This window comes from Giraffa tippelskirchi, chromosome 4 (genome assembly GCF_054371585.1).
Source record: "Giraffa tippelskirchi isolate mGirTip1 chromosome 4, T2T-mGirTip1v1.2.pri, whole genome shotgun sequence".
NCBI classification, from domain to species: Eukaryota; Metazoa; Chordata; class Mammalia; order Artiodactyla; family Giraffidae; genus Giraffa; species Giraffa tippelskirchi.
The window spans coordinates 171,987,056-171,995,563 of NC_137278.1; the positions used below are offsets into that span (position 1 = coordinate 171,987,056).

General features: G+C 43.5%; 1 pseudogene; it reads left to right on the forward strand.

Moving 5' to 3' along the window:
* The first annotated feature begins 7,321 nt into the window (after positions 1–7,321).
* LOC145503525 (peptidyl-prolyl cis-trans isomerase A-like) lies at positions 7,322–7,842 on the forward strand (annotated as a pseudogene).
* The last annotated feature ends 666 nt before the right edge of the window (positions 7,843–8,508 follow it).

Sequence of the window (8,508 nt, forward strand, 5' to 3'; positions counted from 1 at the left end):
GTACCTTCAGATTTTTAGAGAAAATAACTTTCAATCTAGAACTTTATGCTCAGTAAAGTCATCTTTCAGTAATGAAGGTGAGAGGACTTACCTGGTGGTCCAGTGGTTAAGAATCAGCCTGTCAATGCAGGAGACATGGGTTCAATCCTGGTCTGGGAACTAAGATCCTACATGCAACAGGGGTAACTAAGCCTGTGAGCCACAACTGCTGAAGTCCAAGCGCTCTGAAGACTGTGCTTCACAACAAGAGAAGCCACCACTCGCCACAACTAGAGAAAAGTCCACGCAGCAATGAAGCGCTCATGTGCTGAAACAAAGACCCACTGCAGCCAAAAATAAATAAAAATAATGAAGGTGTGTATATTAGTTACTCAGTCATGTCTGACTCTTTGTGACCCCATGGACTGTAGCCTGCCAAGCTCCTCTGTCCATGGAATTCTCCAGGCAAGAATACTGGAGTGGATTGCCATTCCTTCCTCCAGGGGATCTTTCTGACCTAGGTATCAAACCCAGGTCCCCTGCATGGCAGACAGGTTTTTTACCATCTGAGTCACCAGGGAGGCAATGAATGTGAAATGAAGTCAAGTATGGATACAAATGGAAAATCTATCATCAAGATACCTGAACTATGCTGTGTATCAGAAATTAGCCCAACATTGTAAATCAACTATGCTTCAACAAAGAAAAAAGATACCTGAACTAAAAGTATCTTTAAAATACATGCTTCGAGAATAAGGAAAATAGCCCTTGAAGGATAGTCTGAGATGCAAGAGCAAATGATAAACAAAAAGATGAACATAATTTTTGGACTTGTGTTGACTGAGCTAAACTGCAACTGTATTTCCTAGAATTTCCTTCACTGCATGAATCCAGGTTAGCATGAGCCAAAAGAGACATTTTGCAAGAGATATTTAGAAAGAGATTGTGAAGCAGCAGCCAACCTCTTTTTAGTTTAGAAAAGAAGTGTTGTCCACTACTGTGGAAACCAGACAGCATGAGTAACCAGAGAAATATCATCTGACTGATTAGCAACCACTTTGTGCCTGTGGTGCCTACACAGTGCAGGCATTCTGGATGAGAAAAAAGAAACAACAACAAACCAGACTGGGGAGATGTTATCATCTTTCCTGGAAAACGTTATGCACATCCTCTTCCTGAACTTCTAATGAAAACCAGTGTTTCAGTTTTTATTTCTCCCTAGTGGGATTTATGCATTACAGTCCATGAACAAAGAATTTTCGAGCAAGAGTAAACACATTTTTTTTCCCTGACTGTGCTTGCTGCAATCACAGAGCGTAAGACTCTGACAATCTTGAACGAGTTCAGTCTTAAGAATGTCATTTACAGAACTTCCAAAGTTTAAGATGATGCTGATAAATCAGCATTGACAAATGCTGATGCAGACTCTGTCCACGTTGATGGCAGTTCTTCCCCCTGATCCACAGGGATCCATGGGTTTAATGTGATTAGAAAATACACTCCAATAATTTTTTTTTGTTGTTTAGAGTTTCACAAACCTATTCTAGAATTGATATGAGAAGAGTAAAGGACTTGGAATAGTCAGTACTCCTGAAGAGAATAAAGTGATGAGACATGCACTCTGGATAGCAAGACTTATTGTAAAGCAACGGAAAAGAAAATGGCATGGTATTTGGACAAGAATTGACAGTCTGGCAATGGAGCAGAACAGAGAGCTCAAGAACATCATGCATAAATGGTATTTGATATATGATAGAAGTAACTTTGCAGATCTGTGGGCTTCCCAGGTGGCTCAGTGGTAAAGAATCTGCCTGCCAATGCAGGAGATGCAGGTTTGATCCCTGGATCGGGAAGATCCCTGGAGAAGGAAATGGTAACCCACTCCAGTATTTCCACACCTGAAAATCCCATGGGCAGAGGAGCCTGGAGGGCTACAGACCATGGGGTTGCAAAGAGTCAGGCATGGCTTAGCGACTAAACAGCAGCAAAGTTTTGCAGATGTGGTCTTCCCTGATAGCTCAGTTGGTAAAGAATCCACCTGCAATGCAGGAGACCCTGGTTCGATTGCTGGGTTAGGAAGATGCCCTGGAGAAGGGATAGGCTACCCACTCCAGTATTCTTGGGCTTCCCTTGTGGCTGGTAAAGAATCTGCCTGTAGTGCGGGAGAACTGGGTTCGATCCCTGGGTTGGGAAGATCCCCTGGAGAAGGGAAAGGCTACCCACTTTAGTATTCTGGCCTAGAGAATTTCGTGGACTGTATAGTCCATGGGGTCTCAAAGAGTCGGACACAACTGAACAACTTTCACTTTCACTTTCACACGGGAAAGGAGAAAGAAAATCAAAGAATGGTACCTGGGCGAATTGTTCAACCATATGGAACTCAAAACGAGTGAGACTGAATCCCTAAGTCAAACAATTCCCAAAGGCAGTTTTAGATGTATTAGGTTGTAGGAAGGAAAAGCAATACTTGGAGAAGATACACCTAATATTCCCTACCTAATCTTGGAGTAGGGAAGAAATTCTTAAACAAAACAAAAATAAATATTAATACATTTGACTATGTTAAACATACAAAGTTCTGTTTATCAAAAGATGCAAGAGAACAAATAAGCCAAAAGCTAAAAGATATATTTGCAAGATATATAACTGACAAAAGATTAGTCTAGAATATATAAAGAATTCCCACATATAGAAAAGAAAAATACAAACAATTCTATTTAAAATGAACAACAAACATGAGTATGTTTTCCACCAGGGAGGAGAAAATAAATGGCCAATGAATAATGAAAAGATGCTCAGTAATAATAAGAGGGATATAAATTAATTTACCCTCTTTGGAAAACCATTTTCCATTGTTTTGTAAAGTTGAACGTTCATGTAGTTTATGATCCAACAGTGGACTTTTGCACGGGACCGGGAGACAGCAGCTCTCTTTGCAATAACCCCCAACAACGTTATCCACCTGAGTTCTCATCCAGAAAATTGTAGATTCATTCATTGATTCGAACACAATGGTGAAACACACATGGCAACATGAAAGATTTTTAGAAACATAACCGATTGAAAAAAATTAAGTCTCAGACGATAAGCTTCTATTTTTATGAAGCTCAAAAACTATGAAGAAAAAATTTTGGATAGGAGTTGCTTCCAGGAGGAAAGGAGAGAATACATAGGGGAGAAAGACAGCTGGGTAAAAATGATGGGTAATGTGTTGCAGGACTCAGGTGTGAGTGGTGGGTTCACAATTGTTTGTTATACTTTGTAGCTTACATACATGTTACGTATATTCTTTTCTAAGTATCACTAAGACATTAAGGTATCCTAGAGATTAAAAATTTAGGATGGGGAGGGATAAATTAGGAGGTTTGGATTAACATATACACACTAATATATATAAAATAGACAGCCAGCAAGGACCTACTGTATAGCATGGGAAACAATACTCAATATTTTGTAATAACATCTAAGGGAAAAGAATCTGAAAAAGAATATATATACATGGACTTCCCTGGTGGCTCAGATGATAAAGAATCCTCCTGCAATGTGGGAGATCTGGGTTTGATCCCTGGGTTGGGAAGATCCCCTGGAGAAGGAAATGGCAACCCACTCCAGTATTCTTGCCTGGAGAATCCCATGGACAGAGGAGCCCAGTGGGCTACAGCCCATAGGGTCACAGAGAGTCAGACACGACTGAGTGACTAAGCACCACGCAACACAGCATAGAAAGCACAGCCTCAGTAGATACCTCACTCAAAAGCATTTCTCACCAATTCCCCAAATTAGACATCTTTACACATTTTGAAGTTCTTTAAAAGTTTAAGATCTATACGATACCAGGTGTCATATTCGTCCATGTGAATATGAGTTCTTCTAAGTCAAGAAGCTGGCCTGACTTTTTAAAACATTATGATGCTTTCACTAACATTCTTTGTAATTTTTCCTGATTATAGAGATGATATTTAATCCCTCTGGACTTTCCTGGTATCTCAGTAGTAAAGAATCCATCTGCCAATGCAGGAGACGCAAGTTCGATCCCTGGGTCAAGGAAGATCCCCTAGCGAAGCAAATGGCAACCCACTCCAGTATTCTTACCTGGGAAATCCCATGGACAAAGGAGCCTGGTGGGCTATGGTCCATGGGTTCACGAAAGAGTTGGACACGACTTAGTGACTAAACAACAACAATATATTCCTCCTAGAAAATACAGAAAAACATGACAGTGACCCTAAAAATCACCTCACACTCTACATGTCTTCATTCCTGTCATTTGAAAATATTTCCTCCTAGTCCTTTGACCTTTGACAGATGATTACTTTAAGAGCTAGTAACATTTCCCCCCACCCTACTTATATGACGGAATCACTTTGCTGTACATCTGAAACTCACACAACATTTTAAATCAGCTTCAATTTATAAAAAGTTTAAGAGTTAGTTTCCATGGGAGGTTCATGCTCTCCAGTTTTCACAACTTCAGGTTCATTTTGTGTGAACTAATTATTCTCTCTATGATGTTATGAGAGCATTGGCTCCCTCCCTTGGGTCACTTTGGACATGCATGGACATGACATAACACTGATCAAGTCTTTCTCTCCTGGCTCCAGAAGGGGTGTGGCAGGATTGAGAGCTGACATTTCCCATCTGTGATAAACGGAGGATGCTGCTTTTCTGGGAGGGAGCGACTTCTATTCTTGGCAGCTCAAGGCTGCGATCCGTGAACGTGACCTGAGTATGTTTCCTTAACTCTTCTGGCTGATGTATGTGATAAAAGAGGGGTTTTCCTGAAAGATAGGGCCAGATGAGGTTGTGGATTGATGAGCCTGGCTTTGGAGAAGAGAGGGCAGGGCAGGGATCCAAGTAAACACTGTTGTGGTGAGAGACTTGGAGCCCTCTTCCCAGGCGGTAAACTTTGGGACTTTCCTCCTTTGAAATTCTGGCTCATGGTCCATTTCCCTAGAAGCTGGTGCAGTAAATCCTCACAATAGCCTTGGTTTGGAGATTTGCTTTTAGGGGCACTGAGGAATGGACGAAAGGAAGGAAGTGGGGGGCCAACTTTTGGAAGGCATGGGGGAGGAAAGGGAAAAGCAGTTGCCAGCTGGAAGGAGGCTGTGAATAGCATGAAAACAGGCTAGGCATCTGGCTCCATGGGTGAAAACATGGGTCCTGTCTTCATCACTTTCTAGCTGGGTAACTTGGGTTAGAGACTCAGTTTCCGCATGTGTGAAATGGGCTCATGATAGTAGTGCCTTCCTTTGTCACAGAGTTTGTGAAAATAAGGGCATCTAACTTGTACATTCCTTGACATATAACACTCACCTCCAAAACACTGACTTAACAAAGAGAAGACCACCTGGAAAGAAATCTAAGCTTTAACAGAAACTCTGAGCATTTGAGCTGGGGCCCCTGGTCCCACGGGGAACTGGGCTCCGGTGCAGGCTGGCTGGAGTCTGGAGGGAATTGCAGACACTTTGGTCATACTTTCCTATCCTACCCTGCCCACCCCCATCTGGTCCCGTAAATACAAAACCATCCAGGGACTGTGCTGGTGACGTGATTATTATTGTTAAGTGGACTTTTATAAGCCACGTCCTTTTCTTCTCACGCCTGTCGAGAATTCATCAGGAGATTTCCTATGAGGCTAGTTTGATTTTTTCACCCTTTTGACATAAACAGCATTTGGACTCATTGGGATGTTTGGTGATTTTGGACCAGGGCTTGCATCCTTCCTGTTCAGAAACTGGGAGCTTTGAGAAGCAGTTCTTGCAGAGGCTAAAGTCTTATAACCTCAGAAACCTGAGCAATTAGAATCCTGGAACCCCCAATGTCTGAGTCATAGAATCTCTGAAGATCAGGGTGTGTGTTTGGGAGAGTGAGCAGGGCAGAGACTTCCCAAAAAACAAACTAACATGGGACAGATGAGATCAAAGTTGTCCAAAAAGGACAAAGCATTTCTTCTGCCACCTGAAGCAGAAAGACTCCTGGTGACAGCCTAGCAGTGGTGCTATCTGTCCCCTTGTCCCAGGGAAAGAAAGTGAAAATGTTACTCACTCAATCCTGTCTGACTCTTTGTGACCTTATGGGCTGTAGCCCACCAGGCTCCTCTGTCCATGGAATTCTCCAGGCAAGAATACTAGAGTGGGTTGCCATTCTCTTTTCCAGGGGATTTTCCCTACCCAGCGATCAAACACAGGTCTCTTGGATTGCAGGCAGTTTCTTTACCACCTGAGCCACTAGGGAAGCCCTGGTCCCAGGGCAAGTGGAGGTCATCTGATAGGAGCCGTTGCTGCCAGCCTTCTGCAAAGGAGTGGCTGGAGCAGGAAGCCAGATGCCTGCCCCCCTCCCCCCGCCACTTTCCTCTAAATATCTTGTTGAGGCTGTTGGCACCCAAGAGGTGGCTCAGACCTGTATTGGCTGGCGGGTCCTTTACCACTATTGCTACCTGGGAAGCCCCAGATACATACTTTCGTTGTTGTTGTTCAGTTGCTAAGTTGTGTCTGACTCTGACCGCATGGACTGCAGCATGCCAGGCTTCCCTGTCCTTCACTGTCTCCTGGAGTTTGCTCAAACTCATATCCATTGAGTTGGTGATGCTATCCAACCATCTTGTCCTCTGTCGTCCCCTTCTCCTCTTGCCCTCAATAGTTCCCAGAATCAGGGTCTTTTTTAATGAGTTGGCTTTTTGCATCAGGTGGCCAAAGTATTATAGTTTCAGCTTCAGTATCAGCCCTACTAATGAATATTCAGGATTGATATCCTTTAGGCTTGACTGGTTTGATCTCCTTGCATTCCAAGGGACTCTCAAGAGTCTTCTCCAACACCACAATTCGAAAACACCAATTCTTCGGTGCTCAGCCTTTTTTATAGTCCAACTCTCATATCCACCCACGACTACTGAAAAAATCATAGCTTTGACTAGACAGACCTTTGTTGGCAAAGTAATGTTTCTGCTTTTTAATACTCTGTCTAGATTTGTCGTAGCTTTTCTTCCAAGGAGCAAGCATCTTTTCATTTCATGGCTGCAGTCACCATCTGCAGTGATTTTGGAGACCCAAAAAATAAAGTCTGTCACCGTTCCCATTGTTTCCCCATCTATTTGCCATGAAGTGATGGGACTGGATGCCATGATCTTAGTTTTGTGAATGTTGAGTGTTAAGCCAACTTTTTCACTTTCCTCTTTCACGTTCATCCAGAGACTCTTTAGTTCCTCTTCACACTACAATACATAAAATAGATAAACAATAAAGCCCTACCATATGGCACAGGGAACTATATTCAATACCCTGTAATAAACCGCAATGGAGGCCCAGCAGAGGCCACCACCCTGGAGCCTCTTGTTCTGTCAGCCATGGTCAGCCGCACTGTATTCTTCCACATCGCTGTTGATGGTGAGCCCTTGGGCCACATCTCCTTTGAGATAAGGGACCTGGAAACCAAGAAGCAACTGCTCATCTAGTAAAGCTGTTAACAGATTGGAGCTGTTTGCAGACAAAGTTCCAAAGACAGCAGAAAACTTCCGTGCTCTGAGCACTGGGGAGAATAATTCTGGGATTTGTGTGCCAGGGTAGTGGCTTCACACGCCATAAAGGCACTGGTGGCAAGTCCATGCATGGTGTGACGCCTGATGATGAGAATTTCATCCTGAAGCGTAGGAGTCCTGACATCTTGTCCGTGGCAAATCCTGGTCCCATCACAAATGGTTCTCAGTTTTTTATCTGTTGTGCCAAGACTGAGTAGTTGGAAGGCAAGCATGTGATCTTTGGCAAGGTGAAAGAGGGCACAAGTATTGTGGAAGCCATGACACGCTCTCGGTGCAGGAATGGCAAGACCAGCAAGAAGGTCACCATAGCTGACTGTGGACAGATCTAATAAATAAATTTGATTTTTGTTTGTTTATTTATTTAATTTTAGCTGTGCTGGGTCTTTACTGCCACGAGGGCTTTTCTCTAGTTGTAGTGTGCCAGCTTCTCACTGTGGCGGCTTTTCTTGTCATGGAGCACAGGCTCTAGGTGAGCAGGCTTCAGTAGCTGTGGCACGTGGGCTCACTAGTTGTGGTTCCCGGGCTCTAGACCACAGACTCAACAGTGTGGCCCATGGGCTCAGTTGCTCCATGGCATATGGGATCTTCCCGGACCAGGGATCAGACCTGTGTCTCTTGGATTGGCAGGCAGATTCTTTACCACTGAGCCACCAGGGAAGCCCTTGACTTGTGTTTTATCTTAACCACCCGTCCGTTCTTTTCTAGCTCAGGAGACCACTCCTACAACCTCATCTGCTCAAAATACCCTATAATCTTTGTGCTCTCACTGCAGTTATTTGGGTTCCACACTCTCCTAATCTCCCTCCAAGTATAGCTGGATGGCAAAGTTTATGATTATGAAATAAAAACTAAACAAAAACCCACAATGGAACAAAGTATGAAAAAATATGTAAGCATACGCATACTTGCCCTGTTGTGTCCATCTCTTTGTGACCCCATGGCCTGTAGCCCACCAGGCTCCTCTGTCCATGGGATTTCCTAGGCAAGAATACTGG